The following is a 23,303-nucleotide window of genomic DNA, read 5'->3' as shown; positions in this document are numbered from 1 at the left end:
CACCTGTGTAGGGAGCCACATGGCAGAACTGTGTGCATGCATACCCACACACTATACAAACACACCTAAGGCAACCCCATACCTGCACACACCACAGCACCACACCCAAAACACTGCAGTACACCTCTCACCCACACACATGGTGTCAAATGTATGGCCCACCCTCAGCCTCTGGCAACCCAACATCACACCCTGTGCATATGATGATACCTTTGCCACAGCCCTGTAATCCATACCATCAATGCAGGGACAGGCTAATATGGTTCTGATGCACATGGTGACTGTACTACAGTGTACCACAGTACTGCAGTGTAACATGTTGTAAGGAGTAAAGTGTAATGCATATAGGGCAGGTAGTGTAGCCATGCAGCAATGAAGAATTATAGCTGTTAGTCACACTGGTTGATTACGGTCCCTATAATGTTATCCATCTGTGTTGTAGGTGTACATGTGTCAGAACAAGGATGATCTGCAGTTATAATCCACAATGGGGTATGGCACTGTGGTGACACCATGGCTGTGACATATCTGGTGTACAGCTGAACATGTTACATGTCGGTTATACGCTGCTCAAAACTGCCTTAATTACTCTGTGTCTGACAGCCCTTGTTCTGGCCAGCAACAAAATAAACAACCCTTGCAGGTCTTGAACCCAAGACCTTGTACACTAACGTCACAACATTTAACCACTATGCCATGACCACTGTGAAAACAGCTGTTGTTTTACCAATATAGCTGTCAATACACGTATTGAGTAGTATTGAACAATTGCCCTTACTTCCACAATTGTGTAGTACTTGTTATTAATATGACTTTTCATAGGTTCATAGGTAGGTACTAGGCTATTGGCCCTAGGGCCTATATAAGCCTAGCCAAATGGTACCCTGGCTTTTGCCACCCAAGAAAATTATTTTCCTGTGCCCCTGTCAAGCAGAGCCACAGAAGTGATCTTCAGGGTGAATTTCCTATCACCCATCCAATCATCAAGATTTTTCTTGAAGAGTGCTAATGAGGAGGTTTGTTTGATATAGATAGGTAGTTTGTTCCAGAGTATGGGGAGTCTCTGAGACAGGAATCTATCCCTCCAGCATGTTCTGTTTATTGTGGTGACAAGGTTTAGGTCTCTAGAGCATGTAGATTGGAGGGATCAGGTTTTCTTCACGTGGGGCATGCCCAACAGCTCTGGGTTTGACATAGCTTTGTATGCTAGGCAGTGATCGCCTCTGAGTAGGTGATATGCGACAGAGTAAAGCTGGTGTTTTTTGAGACGGTCTGTGTAGGGCATCTGTTTAAGGTATTTCTGTGGCCTTTCCAGTTGTTGTAGATGTCTTGTGAGGTACATACCAAAAGGGGCATTGTACTCTATAATGGGTCTAATGAGTGATGAGTAGAGGGGAACAATGACCTCTTTTTTCTTTTTTGCATCACATATGTTGTTTTATCATAATGTACACATAGCAGATACATATGGTGAGATACATCTGGGAGGGTATACACAACTGTGAGGTTTACACATGATAGGAATATGGATATATACATATAATAGGTAGATATATGTCTACATGTACATACACATTTATACTCATACATATGTCTGTATACACATCTGTACAGTGCAACATATATATGGCCAAGTGTACATCTCTTCGTATGTACATTATATATATATATATATATATATATATATATATATATATATATATATATATGGTTCCCTATTAGAATCCTGAAACACTATAAGCCTGAAAGTCAAAATCCTGAAAACTAATGACTGAAAATGCAAAATCTCGAAAATGCAAAATCCTGAAAGTCAAAATCCTGAAAACACAAAATGGACATACTGACGTCATTGTGGCTTTGCTATTGTTAGCCCTGTGGTGTTAGGTCATGCGTTGGGTCCAGGTAAGTGTGCGGTTGGTTTTATGTTAGGGTTAGGGGTATAAGTGAGTTAGGTTAGGGCAGGTTAGGCATGTATGCAATAGTGACAAATATTGGGGTTAGGGGCGGTTTAAGTGAGTTAGGGTTAGGGCGCTGGTCAGGTGAGTGTGCGATAGTGACGGACCTTAGGGTTAGGGTTAGGGTCAGGGTCAGTTGGTAGATATTAGTGTCTTTATAGTGACATATTAGCATTATTTGTGTTTTCAGGATTTTGACTTTTAGGATTTTGCATTTTCGAGATTTTGCATTTTCAGTCATTAGTTTTCAGGATTTTGACTTTCAGGCTTATAGTGTTTCAGGATTCTAATAGGGAACCATATATATATATATATATATATATATATATATATATATATATATATATATGGGTCTACCTTAGAAGATCGACAGACCATTTGATTGACATTCATTTGGTCGATAGCTCATTTGGTTGACAACCAGTATTCATGGCAAAAACCTGGGGATTTGCACCCCTCCCCAATGTTGTGCGACCGTGGAGTTGATATATATAGTTAGGGGTTGTGTGGGGGGCACAGTCCCCCACATTGGGGGTTGTGGTGGGGCGAAGCCCCCCACCTATTTTTGTTTAAAACATGACAAATTAAACAAAAACTACACATTTTAAACTAAAATAGGTGAGGGGCTAGGCCCCCCGCACCCCCCATTGTACGGGGCTGTGCCCCCCACCCCCCCTAACTATATATATCAACTCCAGGGTTGCACGACAGTGGGGAGGGGGCAATGCCCTGTTAAGTGCCTTGAATACTGGTTGTCGACTAAATGAGCTGTCAACCAAATGAATGTCGATCAAATGGTCTGTCCGTCTTCTAAGGTAGACCCATGTATATATATATATATATATATATATATATATATATATATATATATATATATATATATATATGTATGTATATATACATATATGTATATATAGCTATACATGTATGTACATCCTGTGTGTACAGATATCCCCATTTATGTGGGTATATATGTAGATATCTATAACTATATGTGCATACATATCTATTCTGATATACTTATTATTGTCGCTATATATGTAGATATATACGTATATGTGCATATGTAACTCTATCTGTACATATGTAGACATATATTGCTCTGTATTTGTATATATCTGAGTATTCATATGTATATTTGTACATATACATATCCATCTATGCATGTCGATATGTATATGTGTATATATCTATATAGATATATATATAATTATATACATATATGTTCACCATATGTCCTGAACATGGAGTGGAGCCCTACATCAGTCCCAATAGTCCCAACCTCTTAGTGCAAGGGGATGTTAGTTATGTATTGCAGGTATATTTGTAGACTATTTCTACTGTGATAGGGATTGTCTTCACAGACATGGTGTGTGTGGGAAGTCACATCTGCTTTTAACATGTGCGCCATTGGCTACTGACAGACATCCTAAGAACATCATAGTACAGTCCCACTGCTAGCACAGTAATGCTCCTGTGGACTACAACAGATATGGCCAATATATGTAGACAGTCTGACACACTCTGTTCACTCCAGGGGTATACACAGAACCCCGTAGTGCAAGACATGTGGACCAAGCCTGACAATGTGGATGTTAACAGCCATGTAGATGGGTATATCACGTACATACTGGTATACATTTGCCCCCCTAGGTTACGCATTCATACACTCCTGTCTGTCCTGACACATAATAACCACTGGTACAGAGGTGCCATGGTGCCATGGCCACTTACTACCCACTAGTTAGGGACATAAATCTGTACAGCATCCCACTGCTTTGTCTAGCATACATGACTGTTATGGTGTCCTGGCAGCAGTACATATGGCAAGTATCTGGACATGACATCTCACTGGGTAAGTACACTAAGCTGCTAGGCATGTAACAAATTACTGTGCAGGCAACAGGCAGACCGCCTCAACACTGACCTACATTTCCTATGAGTTAATACACATGTACCTGCATATATAGCAGGCTCTACAGGTATGTCACAGCAGAGAGTAACAGACACCTGCGTGGAAGTGCATAACCACAACCATATGGTAAGCTAGAGTAATATTACAGTATATGGAATATCTGATCAACACCATCCTCATATGTGCCACTCACACACCAGCCCTACATATACTGGGCCACTACACAGTGTGGTCGGATGCCTGTCTGTGATATGGGACGTGTGTGTTTGGCCCTACAAACATATAAGCCAATAGGGTAACATACAGTGGAGCAGCATGTAACATCAGATAGAACAGGACCATGAGCAATGAAATCTACCACAATCTGTACACAGGCCAAGGTATATATTCACAAAACACACACTGCTGACAATCACCATAAGTACACAGACCTCATTACTGTACACACAACCACAGAATGCCCAGGTAATGTCCTCAAATATAACCCCTACTATACATAACATGTGTAGCAGTCTGATATCTCACTGGCTTGTTATCAGATATGAGGTAAATAAATATGGTGTACAGAACATATGCACCTCTTACTGCATGACATATGTACAAAGATTGACAGAGTTGTGGCTGGAGGTACAAACACAGGGCCAATATTGACATGTTGCTGTGATAACCTCATACATTTACTGTTGTAACAGGGTTTGTTGCAACATATGTCCTATGAGGGATAAGAAGTCAGTAACTCTCATGGCTGTCACCATCTACTGACTGCAATCCTCACACTACCTTCTGCAGTTCACAGATAGGTGCTCTGTGGGTAACACAAGAAACACAAGGCACCACACACTGGCCAGTCTGCAGATGACCCTACAGATGGGGGTTTCCTCATAAACATAACACTGACATGACAGGTATTAAAACATGTAGGACAGGCATATCCTGACACACTCTGCTAAACCATTACTCCAAATGCAGCATAGCAGTACATACAGTCTGTAGTCAAGTCAAGCACATCCCCCTCCTGTGTGTTGGCCTGTTTCCACAGTATATGTTTTTAGAGGTAATTCCCCAATCCATCTGTGATGCTGTTTGGCAAACAACAGAGGTAGATCCTGCTCACAGTGAATGAAAATGCCCAACACCAACATGATGTTCCTAGATACTGGAGTGTGTTTCCATGCAATTGGCATTACCTGAGGGTATTCTGCTATTTGGTGGAACAGTTGCATATTGCTGGCCAACGCCTCATGGGTGTTGGGGAAATATACGTGCTCACCGGCATGTGCTGACATGGCATCCAGGAAATGCTGGAGTACCCTGGATGCTGATGCCTGTGAGATCCCCATCATATCCCCAGTTGGCCTTTGGAAGGTACCTGTAGCTAGTATTCATAGGCCTACACATACCTTGGTATCCACTGGGATGGGTTCCCCTCTGTTACGTCTGTGTGTCAGGCATGGCTGGCACAGCCCGACAATTTGCTGTAAGAGGTCCCTGTCTACCCTATAGCAGTCCACTTTCTCCAGCTCATATAGCCCCTGGTAGGTTACCCTGGGTCTGTACTCTCTTCTCTGTCTCCTCACTGTGGGTTGGTCAACAGCTTTCACATCCTCATCACCCTCTGCCTCTTCCACATATTGTTGTATGATAGCTATTGCAGCCCTTATCATTTTGCTGTTTTGTTTGTTAAAACTTCCCCGCTTGTATACACCGGTGGTGCAGAGTATGGGAAAAACCAGAGGGAAAGGTATTTGCATGGTTTATAGTAGTGTTCTGGGCTGGGCTGGTCTGCTGCCTGTGTAATTAGCTGATTCTGATACATTTCACTTGCCAGCTATGCTAGTTCTCCTAGATTTCCTTTCTACTACTGTTTTCCCTTCCGATTGCCTTCCTGTTTATGCCCGGAGGCGCGCCACACAAAGACAGTGCTCAAATGTGCACAGAGCTGCTATTTCCTGGTTTACTTATTTTTTTCCCTTTAAAACCTGTTGTGTGGTGAACACACCTGTTTTGGCAATGTAAAGAGTACTGGGCTGACTCCGACACACCCCCTTGCTTAGCTGTGGTAAGCTATGGGCAAACCCGAGCCACAGAGCTCCAATCCACTTACAGTATGCCTGACACACACCCCTATGATGTCAGCTAGCTCCTAGGCTTGCACCAAGCTATTCCTGCTCTTACACTGTTGGGTGCTGACTAGCAATGAGGGGGAAACCTGGGATTCACTATCATTCCCCTCATTTACATAGGATTGCTTGCTAATGCATAGTTACATATCCCACACTGAGCCTCCCCCTTAGCAACCACTATTCACTGGCCATGTTGTCTTCTGCCTGCCATTGAGTATAATGGCAGAATAGTGATTTTGGTTAGAATGCTTATTTAAGGTATTTGTTCTTATTTTCCCCCCAATCCTGTTTGCGCGTGGCTGCCCTATGCTTAAACAGCTGAGATCAGCTAAAAAAAATTAAAAGTTGATTTTTTTTCAAGTGTTTTCCATGATAATGGCCTTATAGTTGCCCATTGGCATGCTTTATACATGATATCCACCCTTTATTTGGAGCTGTCATGGCTCCGTTTTGTAATTTGCAGAAATGTACTCCATTAGTGGCGGAGTACATTTCTGCAGATTACACTAGTCCTGCACGTCCGGTTTCCATCTTCCTGGATTGCAAATTCACCTAATTTGCATGGATTTTTCCTGCAAATGGGGTAATTTGCATACAGGGGCTAAGTCCGTGCAGGACTAGTGCAGGAGCGCTCGTGCATGCCCCTACAGGTTATTCCTGGATCGCATGGCAGACATATTGCCTGCTGGAGCTCCTGCACTAGTCCTGCACACCATGCAGGGCTTGCAGAATCCGGGGGATAGTTTTAGATAAACAAATTAGCCTCTATGTTTAGGGTTACCAACTGTCCTTCTTTTCATAAGGCAGTCCGGATTTAGGTGGCTATGTTCTGTGACAAAAACATGAAAAGTGTCAAATGGGCTGATATTCTAGGGGAAGCATATTTCGAACACAACACAAAGTGTCTATCCAGTTGCATTTGTAACATTAACTATCCTGAGTCATCCACCGGATTAATAAATTAGGTTGGAGATTGAGTTTATGTTGTTACACCCATCTTGTTTTAAGAAAAGGTTTGGTATTGGTGTTTATCTTTAGGTCGTGTGCCTTGGTCTATAAGAGTGTGGATCCAGACAGGTGAAAATTTATCAGGGAGTTTGTTGTTATGTTCTGACATTTACAGTAGTTTAACTGGTCTGCTAACTTTGTAATAAACTTTGAGATCTGTGATTCAGCCCTACTTACCTCTTAGGGGCATGCAAATGTTTCTAGATGTCACACATGCGCCCTGTAATTCTAGACAAACTCTACCATCATTTGGTTAATGTGAGCGAACATGGTTTATGGTGTTCTTGAGATTGCTTTGTTGATTGTTAAGACTAGCCTAATAATCAGAATTGTCTGATTGTCTAAAGTTTTACTTTAGATCACCTTCCTAAGCCTTATTTAATTTGCTTCATGGTTTTGTTAATATGAAATAGTAATGCGTTACAATGCTGTGTGCATATTATCTGTATATATTTTGGGTTAGTAAATGAAACTGTTACATCAACTGTTTCCTACTCATAAACTGGATGCATTTTCCTGAGAGCTATCTGAGTATGGATTTATCAAAGTTTAATTTGTAGTTTGAAACTGCACTTCTGTATTACTCTCAGCAGATGGAGAATCCAGATACTGATGAGATTTTATTATAACTCAAAACACTCTGTAGGGTGATATATGTTTGTCATATAAGATTAATCTCTGAAATGCAATGATGTATTTGGATATAGAAGGCATGATACTGTACTGATAGATTACAGAGAATGGACAGAGTTAATACCCATTATGTTATTTATTTATTTGTTTGTTTGTTTATCTAATACCTGACTGAATATTTATGGTAGGGGGATAAAAAGGCATATAGACAGAATAGGTAGCCTTGTCCAGTGCCTTAATGCATCTTTATAGTTGGGCAGAGGAGGACATCTGGACAGAAAAGGACACCCCTATTTAGTGCCTGACTTACTCTTCAGGGAAATCAGAAGAGACCATTGATTTTTAGTTTTGTTGAGATTGAATTATAAAAGTTAGCAATTGTTTTTAAGTGACTAAGAATGAATGTGTATGCTTTTAAGAAAGATGTGATGAATGGAATATGCAGTTTATGAAATGTCTTCTTGAGTCTGTGGTGAAGAGTGCTTCTTTGTCATGCTTTCTTTGAAATTGTCATAATTATATTTAGATACTCATATGGGATACATAAATTTAATGGCAGCTATAAAAATGCCAAATAATAATTGTCAGAGAATGGATCTTTGTGACATAACATGTGTTATGGTACACTCTTTGGGCAATTTTCCTCACTAGTTTTACTTGCTGTTTTTTTTTTCCACACAGCTAGTTGTGCAACCCTATTTTATTTTTTATTTTTAGATTCAGAAGCTTAATTATAATGCCATTGTGTGACACTGAATGTATTACTAGATCCAGTGATTCATAGAAAATGGGTTAATATCAATATTGCGAAAGGCTAAATAATTCCCGTTTGCAATAGCGAAGTAAACCATCGAAACTGTAATCTCATCTGCTTCACAATGTCAACCCAAATGATTGACACATTTGAGTTGACTTGGTCATTGAAAACATCACGTGATACCCGTATAGCAGCTGATGTAAATCAAATCCTATAAGACATATCACGTTTTTTTCAGGGGGACAAGCCCCGCTGCACCCCCACACCCCCTGCTAATAATATATTCCAACTCTGAGATTGCACTACAGTGGGGATATGGATGAATTTCCAATCCCCACTGTACCCAAACCTCCGTACCATTTCGTACTACTGCATTCATATAAGTGTGTTCGACTATCCCATACAGTTTAGATTCTGGGAACCACAATCTGATTTTCGACAGCATATGTGCTGACAGGTTGTCATTTGCAGTATTGATAGTAAACAATAAAAAATATGTTTCCTTAACTGTGGAGGCTGAAATTTACTTCATGCATGCTCTCAGGTTTAGGAAACAGGATCAAGATTTACTAAAGCCATACTAGTAATGATCTAGTAAAATTAGGTCTCCAATATATCTTAGCATAACAATTATTCTTTCCAGAACTTTATATAATATACACATTAGCCTTATTGCTCTGAAAAGTCTGATTTAGGTACCTGTTTATGGACAGGAACTGTTATGGCCTATTTTCAGACACTAGGCAAAGCAGTGCTCTCAGATGATTTATTAAGGAATGATTAATAATGGATTTTGGATTTCTTATTAATGATCTTGCATAAAGACGTTGCCTAAGGATTATCAGATATCTTCAAACACGTGCAGTGATTTTTATAGCTCTTTCCCTAACCTCATTTCAGGTAATTAATGGGAGTAGTATACTGTCATGCTTGCCTAAGAACATTAAATCTTTACAATTTACATTGGGAAAGCTAGATTGGTTAGAAAATCCATTATCACTATGAATGTTGTTTAGATTAAGCTGCTACAAACTTGTGTTCTAGTTCTAAACTGAGTTACATTTTTTAATATCTTTTACTTTGGTGATAAGGTCCTTTTATGTTCCTTTTGATCTTGTAGACAGTGATTTGGGCAATTTTAGTATTATAAAGGTAGTACTTGTTGATTGTCTCATATATATTTATAGTATTATTTTAATTTTCTATGAAATTGTTTTGTGATTTCAAAACATTGGCTTGTTTACTGATTTTTGATGCAAAGTACTATGCTCTTAATAAAGCATGTTTGCTAATGCAATCATTTATTGTATCATGTGCTCTTTTAGCTAAGAAATTCCTTTTAGTAAAATCTATAGTTTTGAAATATTTTAATGTTGCTAGGTGTTTGACAGAATTCACAACTCAGTTTGAAATGGAATATTCACAGTTGTGCTGCATCAGTTAGACAGGTTAGTTAAGACTTGCATTAAGAATATAATACCTTCTTGCAAAGATTCTAACAATATGTTCCACATTGTTACTGTTGATTAAAAAATAAAAAAAAATGTATGTGTACATCTACTTTTCAGGGTTTACCTTTTACATGTGCGTATTACACAAGAGCAAACAGCAATTTTCCGAAAGGCAGTTTGCAAAGTTTGCAAACGCTGAACGGAAAAAGGTTTGAATGTGCAATGAGCGAATGCACAGTGAGATTCGCTGATTGCACATTTGACATTCTGGGACAGAGTGCACTATAGTGGGGAATCAGGAAATGGTTCCTTACCCCACTGTAGTGCGATCTCGGAGGTAGAATAATAAAGTAGGGTATATCTGTGTGTGTGTGTGTGTGTGTGGGGGGGTTCAGGTGCTTGCCCCCCTGCTTTACACTTCGTTTTTTTTGTTCGATATTAATGTTCAAAAAACAGCGAATCTGCTTTTCGATTTGCTGTTTCTAGAACATTAAGAACTGTCGACGTTTTCAATTTCGTGGTTCCGAGTCGCTCATATGAGCCTCAAACCACTGTGATTCAAGATTCTGAAGGTAAACTATTTTTTCAGTGTTTTTATGTTTAACATCCCATGTAAGAAGATAGCTGGAAGGATAGCTAAAACTACTTTATCTGTCAAAAAAACTGATGTTCAGGTACAGAGTGTGAAGTGAACCAGCAGTATCTGATAAAGTGCATTTATCTGTTATTAAAATTCAGTGCCACATATGCCTGGCTTCATGTCATGCAGGAATAACTAACTAGGCCTTGGATGGCTTGGGTTTACCTAGCTACTCAGGTGCCTGGGGATCTAAACAGGAAGGATGGATAAGAGAGGCTAATGGTGACTCACCCATTGGAGGGGCAGGAGGGAGTGGTGGTTCTACTTGGATGCATCTGGTAAAAGCAAGAGAAAGCTTGCAGGAGATGGAAAACAGCACAAACATACCTCTGTACCTCTGACCATTAAAATACATAGCAGTGGTCTTTGGAAATTATAGCAGAAGGTCCAACTTCTTGCTGTTTCAGAATAGAAGATTTTTAGATACTAGACCATGTTTAGTTCAAGACAATGAATCCTTTGTGTAACTTTAGATTTGTTGTTTAATAACATATATATTCTTACAGAGGTCTGACTTTATGAGGAACATCAAGAAATCTAGGAGGAGCAAGGCTGAATCTCAGTGCTATGCCTAAATCACAGCATGTGAGAGGTGTGAGCATGACACTGGGATTGTGGGCCTGGCACTGCTGGTGAAGGTAGCTCTAGCTGTGTGTCTATGGGCACAGGCATAAACAGGGGGACAGTATAGGTGGCCCTCTAAATGATGCAAGCGATTATCTCAGTCACCAGGGATAGAGCTAGAAATAGGAAAATGCCTTGCTGTCCATATGAGTAATGGCTTCTCCATAGGCCCTTGGCCTGGTTGAAGGGGACTTAGCAGTCAGTGACAGGAGGAGTGGTAAGTCACTGAAGGGCAAAGCTGTACAGAAATGATCATGGTGATATCCTGACTTTTTTGTGGCCCTCAGACTGTCAGTCTTTGGCCAGTGGAAGGTGACAGGGCAATAAGCTTCTGAAAAGGCTGATTGTTCACTTGTGACAGAATTAAAGCACCTTCATACCTGCCTGAGTGATGGTTCTCTTTGATAGTCTTTTGCCTGAGTCAATGTTGAAGTTATCACTAACTGGAAATTAGTGGGGTCCGGACCAGTTAAAGGATGGATGATGGTCAGCAGGAAGAGAGACTCCAAAACATGGGAAAAATAGTCACATGTAACTTTTGTGGGTTACTTATAATCTGTGTACTTCATGAGTGAATGTAATTGTTAACATAAGTAGAAACCACTCCTTTGTTATGAGCTCGAATACAATGACAAACACTGCCCCCATTTATCAGAGGTATACCATTAACACCATCAAACTATGTTTCTTTCCAGTGTTCACAGAGAAAAGTGCTTCAAATTGGGAAATGTAATTATTCATACACTTCAAGATAAAACAGCAGATGCTCTTGGTTCAGATTAATATTACAGATCATTTTAGGCCACAAAGGCAAATAAACAAAATAAAATAAAATAACTAGATTGGGACACTATATTCCTTAATCAGGGAGTGCACACCCTTGGGCCAAAGGTGCGGCACAGCTTTCCACCTGGCACATTAGTCATTTCCTTAATGTAGGCATCATCTGTCAGCCCATTATCTGTTGCTGCATTTCAAACAAGGTATAATGCAATTATTTATACCTGCATGAGCAACTGTGACTCAGCTTTCCTCTGTGAAAACCTCCTGATCCTTCTTGTGTTCTTATTTTATCCCTACATCGACATGTCAGTGGTTTGCTTTGCTTTGACGATGTAAAAAATATTCTAACTAGATTACAAAAATGGAGTGGATGTCTCATTCATCATATGTTGTATGAAATTAATGCACGTTTTCCTATAATTTGGCTGAATTGCAAGACTGCATTTGTCAGATGAAAAGCACATTCATAGCTTTCTCGATTCCATTATTTTGATCTAGATTTTCAGGATCCTGCTTTCATAAGTCTCCCTCATAGACAAAATAATAAAGAACAGCACATCTGGCAGTGAGTGCAGGTGATTAAGGTTATGAGTTTATAATGAATTGCTTCCTGTAGTTCCAGGGGTCCCACGGCTTCCATTTGCTAACTGTGCGGCTCTGAGCTAGTCACTGCTTTGGGGAAATTGGTCTAGGCTCCGCAGCTGTTTGCTAGACCACATGCTTAGTAACTACATATGAACCTTGGAAATATAGATACCTAAAGAAAAATGAAAGATATAATTCTGAGGAAATGTGAAAGAAAAACATCAATAGTCACATTCATGATATGCTCTGAAGAAATTGTTACATTTTAAATTTTACTTTAAAATGATAAACTGGTAGCATTATGATGCTGCTTTAACAAAATAAACAGGAAGCACATTTCTTTGAGTTTTTTTAATATTTTGCCCCATATTTTCATGGAATAATCTGGAAAAAAATTTCAACTCCTGCAGATATGATTTGTACTCAGTGATTACTGGATTACTGTAGTTGAGACAATTTTTAGTAGCAGAATTGTGTCTAAATATTAAATAGTGACAAAATTATGGACTTGTGTATACAGGGCATTACTTCAGTGGGTTAAAGTTGTAAGTATTTTTCTGACAAATATGCCAGCATCTTCAAATCATTATACCAAAACTCCTGGCACTGCATTTGCCTGAGTGTACAATGGATTCCTTTGACATTATGACAGTTATTAGCTAAGAATTTTAATTAACAGAAACTTTATGACAGTGACTTTGGCAGACATACGAAGATTTATTAAGTTTCATTTAATGACTGTGTCAATGGTTGTAGATCAAAATAAGAGTGGCAGACAGTTGTTTTCCCTCCTTTTGGGCTGTTTAATATGTTCTTTTAACCTTGTTTTTTGAGTGTTGGTAGGATTTGACCATCACTTACTTACTTTAATCCCTCACTGGTCCACAAGTGCAGATCACCCCCTAGATTAGAGCCACCTCTAGAGGTACAACAGCATAGAGATCTCATGGTCACTCTGTACCAGGAATACAAGCTAGGGTAATCTTGGTATGCCATAGTCCTTAGCTACCACAGGGCCTAGAATCTGTGGAGTTTTAAAAGTAGCCTATAGGTCTAGCATTCAGCTTTAGTATAAAATACCTAACAGATATGTGCTCACTTTTAAGGAAATTATTAACATATATGCAAAATGATTTAGTAGTCTAACCGTGTGACTGGGGTTTTTACTGACTATTAATCTGATTGCCAGTCACCTCTGAGTAGATGTATCAAACAGACAGACTTGCATTTGCCTTTGGGAGTATGTTCCCCTACTGACACATGCTGTTCGCTGACTAGGAACCAAAACCAGGAAATAAGTGAGAGTACCTAATTCATGATTTTACTATGTGGGTTTCATCCACTGAGCCATACACTTTGTTCCTGTGTTTTTTGATGAAACCCATGATGTAATCTTGAATGCGGCAAGCCAATTTCTGAGAACTGTTTTTTTTCCCCCATGCAAAGTAAGTTGTTTTGAATGGTGTTTAGGAAGGCCTGCTGACCATTTCTGTTAATTTTTATTGTTATCCTGACCAGCAAGCCCCACTGCCATTCTTAGAGGTACATGCTATTTAGTCTTTAGCTGGAAAACTACAGTCCACATAATGATGTGCCATGTCAGGTAAGCAGGAATATGTGGTTTAGTAGGCATGCATGACACATTCAGAAATGGTGGGGAGCTTAACTGTGTGTTCAGAACCGAGAAAGCTAGACAGAAAATCAAACTTACACACAATCACACACACACACACACACACACACACACACACACACACACACACACACACACACACACACACACATATACACACACACACACACACACACACACACACACACACACACACACACACACACACACACACACACATGCTACTTTTACATGATTTAGCTATAATAGACCATAGCAATACAGTTATATAATAAATGATCCGAATGAAACCAAACTATTATACCTCTGTTTAACTAGCAAAGTCATGCATACGGCAAAATGTTTAAAAAGCACAAACCCTAAGATATAACAGATTCCTGAATATGATACTTATTTTAGTGCTGTTTCCAAAAACATTCACACTGCACCTCAAATTAGAATGCCATTTTGTGCAAGTATCTTTAAGTGGCAGACTGTCTTTCAGGTTTCAAAAAAAAAAAAAACAAACAAAAAAAAAAGCAAGGAAACTGTGAATGGCTGCTAAATTACAGACCCAAGTTAAGGAGAAGTGGGGAAAAACTGAAAAATCTCAGTACTATTCCATAGCATTATTTTAGATTTCAGATGGATACATTTTACTTTGTGGTGTACACAAAACAGTATAAAGCAGAATCTGTGTAAGAAAACTTTGAAACAACCTAGGCTTCCCACAAAACATAACATACACTAGCACTCAGAAAGCTGGAACGTACATGTAAATAAAAACATACTAGCATGCAGTTAGCAACAAGACTACTGTCTGTCTCAGCTTTGCTAACTGTTGCAAGACTTTCAACGTTTCAGATGAGAAACACTCACGTATCCTTACCAGTAGGTTTTCTGTGTCTCATTTGCATGCCTTCTTAAATTACATTATATACTAGCTTTGAATTTGACCTCCTATAGATGAAATCCAAAAATATATTTTCCTTAAATAATCTTTCCCTATATCTCCTTTTCAGTGTTGCTTATGATACTGCCGGATATTTTAAATAGAGTTTGAAGCTCATGAAAAATAACATATCCTGGGCTGGAGTTTAGACCTATATGGCATAGATTTTCTAAGACCCAAACTGTATACTGCTATGAGAATAAATGCATATTTAGCCCTAAGAAAGTATACAGGATGCACAGAGTTCTGGCTGCTAGGTGGGATTTATTCTGGAACCCCAAGGCAAATATGGCCCTATTACACTGAATCACAGTAAGTACTCCCCAAATAATACTCTCATCAGATAAAGAATGAATGGATACCATATACCATATTATATTTTCCTGATGCAAACACTAAGGAAAAGCCATTTAATGCAAATTAAGTGGGCAGCCATATGATCCAGTACACCTAAGATGATGTGGCTGTCTCTTTAATATTATACACACTAATATGGGGGGCTCCATGTTACTTCCCAGAATTTTATTTCTTTTAAAGAACATTTATTGGAAAGTTTTAACATCACCATTTAAACTTTATTACAACATATCTGTCAGTTTGACTCATAAAATATGATAAAAATGATAGTCTGAATAATGTTGCTTCATTAACAATCAGATCAAATAAAAAATAAAATTCACATTGTACCTTATCATCTTTGTTACTCTTTATTTTACCTTCTCCATACCATAAAAAAGTCTCTTTCCTATAAAAATGACAAGCTTCCTGTACCATGCCCTCTGTCAGATATATGGGGAGCCACCATAGTTTTTATCTTTATCTTCATAGATTCCATAGGCTGAATTTCCCATGTTAGGGTTTTCCCTTTGGTCTTCATCCCCATCTCAAATAGCCACAAGATAAAAATTAATCCTGTTTAGCAATCACCTCTCACCCCTTGGTTCTGGTCCCTCTCCTCTGGGCTTATTTAGATATTGTATCCACAGATACCTTTTGCATAGAAGTGCTGTATTTGAATTCAACACCTCCTCATCCTAAGCTTCATTATTAGCTTCTTTAACCCTGACAGTGATAACCTCAATTTCCAGTGACAGATTATTAACTTCTTAGCCAAGAATATTATAGATAAAAGATACTGATGACATTTACTTAGCCCTTGTTCTGCAGCTGGTTCCAAAAAGAATGTACTGTACCTCCTCCCAGTATCCTACTGCAGAATCTTATCTCTAGCAACTCCTTACCACCTATGGAAACACCCTCCCTGGTTTAGCTTGCATTGTGTAGGCACTTCAGAGTGAACATTTTGAATCTAAAAGCTTTTGCAGGAACTTTGGTCATTAGTGAGATTTGAACCCACTTCCTCATCAAGATGTCTATACCTAACACTTTCTTTTTACTCATTTTCATGTAGTTCACTGGTATATATCTTGAACATTGAGTGCCCTAAATATTCTCAGTATCAAGCCCCTACTCAGAATGATGCCCTCTCCAGCCTTTCTAAGTTTTTGTGACTATCTGCCCCAGCCAGTCCTCTTTCCCCTATCAGCTAGAATGAGGTAGTTCCCAATGAGTTAGGGTTCTTACCTTATCCTATGTCACTTGGCACAGGACCACTTTTTTCCTTCATGATTTGGCACCAATATCCTTTTAAGTGGCCCAGATCCATAGGATTTTCTCTGCCTAGGATTCTACCAGCTCATACTTGAACATCTTATTAATATTTTTGTCCCAGTTCATTAACTAGTGTGAATCTTCATCTCCTCCCCAGTGTAATGAAGATCTTTAGTAAATCAGCCTAACTTGAATTTTGTAATTTTATTTAGTTAATGTCTTTCCAGATAGACTGGTAGTCCTTATGTTGAAGTGTGATAAAATTAGCAAAGAGTACTGCCCCCCAATATCTGAGAGCCCCAAGGCCCCTCCAATCTCTTGTCAGCATTACTTTCTCCTAATCTACTTGATGCTTCTTCTCATCCCATAAAAATCGCTTTGCCTATCTAATCATCTTCAGATATTTTCCTTTGCCAATAGTGTCTGAAATGCCATGCTAAATACAGACACTGAAGAAAGATGAACAGCAATAGTGCCTGAACTTTCTGGCCCAGGTCCAAAATTAGTCCTCTCCATTTTTGAGAATACCCATCTATCTTAAGTAAGACTCCTCCACTGGTTAAGGCAAACGATTACTCTATAGTTTGAGTTAGCCAAGTCCCTAGATGTTCAATTCAGTTAGTTTCCCATAAGTAAAGATAGTTCTTCCTCTCCTGGGCTGAAGTTAATGGAAATGGTGTTCATTTTTAATTCATTCACCTTGTATCCAGAAATCTAGTCCAATTCTTTCAGGATTGTAAATAATTTTGGTACTTCTTCCTGGGGGCTTCTCAATGCTATTAGCAATATACCTGCATACACAGATTTCTTTAAATCCATCCATCTATCCTTCCTCAACCCCTTTTACCCATTTTGCACATGGGGTCGGGGTGTCACTTCAACAGTGACAATCATCTCGAGCCAAGGTTTACACCGCTGGGTGGTTAGCCTTGCTGTGGTAGTTTATTTGTAGCACTCACACACACACACACACACACACACACACACACACACACACACACACACACACACACACACACACACACACACACACACACACACACACACACACACACACACACACACAAACACACACACGCTCACCTATGGCCAGTTTAGAGTGTCCAATCCACCTACTGCATGTCTTTGGAATGTGGGAGGAAACTGGAGCACCTGGAAGAAACCCATGTGACCAATCCATCCTCCACTATTTGTATGCACAGATAGAATTTTTGGATGTAAAACTGTACTTGGATCCCAATCTGGGGATCAATACCACCTTGCACAGGAAAGAAACATGGTAAAATCATATGTTACACAAGATAAGTATGCACCCCAGGCAAGTTTTCGCCAATAAAATCGATAATCAAGTCACACGAATATCTATACTATGCACTATGGACCATGTCTTTCTATCAGAATAAAAGAAATTGATCAATGATTTTACTAAGAGGGCGATACAATTAGAGTGAGACAACTGTAAGATCAGAAGATGCTATGGAATTAAGGTTGCAAAAGAACTGCCCCTATTATTCAAAGAAAGGTACCATCAAGAGAAAAACATCAAAACAGAATTGCGCAGATAATAATTTGAGATGTGCCTTAACCTACAGCACAGATACTTCTATCATTTGTGAGGTTATTAGGAAATACTGGCCCATCCTGACTTCAGATGTACTGTAAATATCAAAGAGATTGTATGCGAAGTTCCAAAATTTGTCTTTAAAAATAAGAAAAATCTCAAAAGATTACTTTGCTTTAAAGATAGTTTTCAGAGCAATAGAAATTTACATGAGAATCCCACTATTAATCAAAAAGGCACGTGGAAATGTGGGTTTTGCAAAGCATGTGCATACATTAGAACCATCAACAGGACTGAGATACTTTTTTCAAGGATTTGCCACTTGCAATAGCAAGAACATTATTCATGTTTCCATTTGTGAACTGTGCCGTGCATTTTATGTTGGCAAGACGAACACAGCCTTTAAAGAAATAATTCTTCACCACCTATCTGTTATAAAGAACACTGTACAAATGAATGTTCTATCATGTCACATAAAGGTGAATTGTACCCACAGGTTTAAATTTAAGTGCCTTACACAAATGAAGGAAAATAAAAGAGGCGGAGATCTATGCATAGAACTGAAGTAGAAGAAACTCGTTGGATTATTGAGTTAAGAGCAGATTGCCCTCCTGGGCTAAATGGAATTGTACCTTTGAAGCCTATTTTGAAAGAACGATGTTTGGTGAAGAGCAACTGATTGGCTGCCCAGGAAGTGTGTTTCTCTAAGCTCTCATTGATTGGGCATCATAGAGGTGTGTTCCTCTAAGCTTTCATTGATAGAACTCAGAGAGGTTGGTTTTAGTTGCCTGTTCCATTGGCTCTAAAAGAAGGAAGGAATGAATCCTTTATTTGACTGTGATTGGTAAGTGACCACTTTTTAAGTATGGTGATTGGCTTGTTAGTTAGAATCTGACGGAGGGTATGGCTGAAAGCACTAATCCATTTGGTTTGTTTGCTTTAATGCAATTTTAATCTACATGTTTTATTAAAGTTTTAACTGCTTTTAGTGTGCTTTCAATGTGGTTTAAAGTCAATGGTGGCATGTCTGCAATACATTTGGAGTTGAAAATCTTAGAGAGCAGTTAGGAGTTTGTTGTGAGATACTGCATTGGATGCTTTGGATTGGCCAAGGAAGAGAGAGGATACTATTTTGCCATTGTTTCTGTGCTGATTAACGGTGTTAGTAAAGGACATTAGTGCAGTGGTAGTGCTGTGCCCAGGGTGGAAGCCATGCTGAGTGCTAGACAGGAGTTTATTAGTTAAGAGGTGATTTAGGAGTTAAAAGTGAATGTACCTCTCTAAGATTTTGAATAGTAATACTATTGCAATAGGGCAATAGTTGGATAGTTCAGCTGAAGTGCTGCCTTTATACAGTGGAATGATGTGTGATGTTTTCCATATAGTTGGTACTTTTTGTTCAGAGATGGATCAGTTAATAAGAATGGAAACAGGATAAGAGATGGCATCAGCAGAGATTTTGAGGTATTCAGCTGGTAACTCATCAACTACCAGTGTTGTTACCTTAAGATTTTCTAGGTATCTTTTTATGGTATTTGTGGGGACTGGCTGGAAGGAAAAGATAGTATTGTCTTGTATATTTGGAATGTGGGGTAGGGGTAGGGTGAGGGTTGAGCTGGGGGTTTATACCTATTTTTATAAAGAAATCAGATATCAGAGAGTGATTGGAGGAGATTTTGTCAAGGACCATAACAGAAAAAAAACAGGATGAGTAATAAGTGATTTTAGTGGTTTGGAGGAAAGGCTTTCCACATGGGGCTAATAATGCAATATTCATCAATAGACTGAAGAAAGAAAATGGAGTCATTGATCCATTTGCAAGAAAGGTTTGTTGTACTGCAGGCAAGAGATGGCTACAGGTAGGGAGCTTGATAAATTCTAGCAAGGCTGAGATACAGGAAAATCTTTCATGTATTTATTTAGCAAGTAGATGAACTGAACTGGACTACTGAGCCCTTTTCAGATATGATCTAGATACAACAAAATGAAAAACTAAACCTAGTGTCAGGAACATCATATATAAAGACCTATTAAGAATAAAGACTGCAATAATATAAAGACCAGCATTAGTTAAAGCAAAAGACAATTATTTACAAATGGATTTTTAATACTTTTCATGACATACGCTCCAAGGAGGACTGCTTTCTTGCAAGGAATAAACCAAAAGCAACCAAAAGCAAATTAGATATTTAATTAAGAAATACTGTTCATTCACATTCATTTTGCTGTGTCACGTATAGTTTTAAGTTGTTTTCTGAAGTAGAAAAGAATTGTACGCTGGTGAATATTACTAAGGAATGTAATGCAAATACTAAGTTCCATATGGCAGAAGGTTGTTTCAGCACAGACAAGTGAGTAAAATGACACGACAAGTGTCAGATGGAGTCTGAAGATCTGAGAGATCTAGAATAATTTTTTATAAAAATGACAGAATGCATGCCCTTGCATTGATTCATACTGAGAACCTTGTATAGATTTTGTACCACATGGTTTAAAATTTAAATACTACTGAAGTATGGGTAGAGGCTGCTAGAACTTAGGCTGCTTGGCTGATGTAGCAGAAAACTAACTAGATGACAACAAAGATTAGACATCCCATAAGAGGAGTAATAGACAAGTGTCCTAAGGAAATTCTGCCAATATATTGTTTATAATGCATGACTCTGTATGCTGCACTGTCTGCTCAGAATGAATCAATGAGAACTTCATGGGATAAGAGTGAGGAAGATACTGTCTTGCAGGTTTCAAATCTTAAAGATGAGCTTAATATAGCTGTAAGTAAGGACAGTTAAAGGACTTTATTAATACTTTTGGTTAGTTTATAAAATTAAACTGCATGTCTTTTTTTAACAGTATTTTGAGTGTGAGACACTCAGGTAGATCACAGGATAATGCAGTTGTCTCAGTTATACACAGGCCAAACAAGACTTGACAAACAGCATCACATCACCCTCTTTCAGTGTTAAATGCAGACTACATGTTGTTTACAAACACTGTGTCTGATGGCCATTCTAGAATTTTCCTATACATTCAGACCAGTATGGCTTTGCTAGGAGACAGCAGACATTTGGCACTATCAAAATGACTCATTTCCTGAATTAGTGAACTGACAAGGATTCCTTTCTTGTCCTGACAATGGATGCTGAAAAACCATTAAATCATGATGAACGGTCCTTCCTGTATAGGTTCTCAAAGATTATGAATCTGTTTTAGATGTTGCAACTAGATGCAGTACCTTTTACCAGTACAGATAGTGCTGGATTTCTATCTGCATTAGAGAGCCTTCATTCATGGATTCTGTCACACTGCCAGCCCAGCTATCTGGAGTTTTGTAAATAATTCTATGTCATTTGTGAATATTGATATGATTTATACAGAATTATGTGTTGAACAGGATTTGTACAGTACTGAGATTTAAGAATGTAACCACAGCATACCCTGCTGGAACATAGACGATTAACTTGCAAAACTTAAGAATAGTTGAGGTTAAATTACTTTATAGCTGTGCCATAAACAAGAGATGTTATCTCTCAGTTTCAGTGCAGAAGCAGACACAATGTCTAGAGCTAGAAATTTTTTTGTATTGTCTTGAAAGAGAAGTAATTACTAGGTTTAAGATGCAAAAGTGTTTTATTGCTTTCTGACTTTCTAGCAGCTGCACAGCTGTGAGCAAACATCTGAAGGGTATGAATTTTTCACACAGAGATGTTAAATGTTGGTCACTGGGGGTTTAGCTGGAGAGTCAGGTGACAAGAAATGATGTCATCCAAGCTAACCCAGCAGTAATGTTTGATATTAATTTGGGAACTCTCTCAGAGAGAGACGGGCATTTTGTATTTTGTCTTGGACCTAGCAAGAATATCCACTCATCACGACCTTCTGCACCTACCTTTCTCTGTAAGTAAGTTTTTTAGGGCATAATAACTCTTTTAGATATAGGTAGGAGTATAGTAAAGATTAGTTTAGATGTTTTCTTTATTTATTTGAGACTGTCCTGCAATGTTGTTTTAAATACTTCCTGTGATTTTGAACTCTGAAGTTACTGTGCTGATTTACTGAGTATTGTATTGTTCTTTTATTATTTATTAAATATATTTAAACCTATCTTTGTGGCTTATATTTGTGAGACATATTTAAGCTCTTTGAGAACTTGCATATCTATTTGGTGACACTGTACAGGCCACTCCAATAGCCTTGCTTGATCAGACTACCATTTGAATAATAGTAACATTACACAGTAGGATTTGATGCCCTTTATTAAGGGCCTTAAAAGTAGCTGATAAAAGCGGTTGGTGGCAGTGGAAACTATCTTATAGTCTGGGCAGAAGGGGGGATAGCTAGTAAGCCTGTGCCAGCCTTCCCCAGGAATGTGTGTGTGTGTGTTTGTATATAAATCAAACCTCAAATAGTGTGTATGTATCAGCTGCTTGGGCAGGGACACAAAGCACTGGTTGGACAGAGAGATTGCTGGAGGTTTTGGCTTGGCCACTCAGCTGAGATCTCAACTCTATAGCTGTGCTAGTGGAGAGTCTTATTGGGGATCTGGAGAAAGAGGACGAAACCAGCCCCAGACTGATTGTGATCTCTATATACTCTTAAGGGAAATTGTACTTTACTGTGTGTGTACATTTCATCCTCCCATTGTGTATGCCCCCCACTGTTGCCAGTGGTAAAAATTGAGGCTCCTTGATTACTGGGCCAGTGCAGGGGCATCAGAGATACAAAAAAGCTTCATCTCCTCAAGGAGGAGGAAAGGTATTTGACTACATGGTGAGGACTTTAGAGATATGAGGAAACATTAAATTTTGCAGCATTCATGTAGCTAATTATACGCCTGATCTTCTTAGGTACTTATGGGGGTGGCTGAAGCCCACAAAGATAATCACATTTCTTGAGGTAATAATAGTTTCAGTAGCTAAGTAGAGAGATATAATCACTCAATTAATCTGATCAATTAATTAATTAATAAATGAATGAATTAATTAATCTGATCAAGTTGATCTTTATGAACCTATGTGGAGATGTGATGAACCAGACACAATATACTATAACCCGCTGAGGGGGTTTAGCAGATGTTAGTTATGATGTGGGTG

General features: G+C 38.7%; 1 protein-coding gene across 2 annotated transcripts in view; it reads right to left on the bottom strand.

The window, feature by feature from the left end:
• ARHGEF4 (Rho guanine nucleotide exchange factor 4) overlaps positions 1–23,303 on the bottom strand; it is a 1,506,374-nt gene that overhangs the window by 894,470 nt on the left and 588,601 nt on the right. The window lies entirely within an intron of this gene.

The sequence above is a fragment of the Protopterus annectens genome, chromosome 4.part1, assembly GCF_019279795.1.
Source record: "Protopterus annectens isolate FY-2018-M chromosome 4.part1, PAN1.0, whole genome shotgun sequence".
Taxonomy (NCBI): domain Eukaryota; kingdom Metazoa; phylum Chordata; order Ceratodontiformes; family Protopteridae; genus Protopterus; species Protopterus annectens.
Note: the sequence above shows the minus strand (reverse complement) of the source record. Positions and strands in the feature narration are given on the sequence as shown.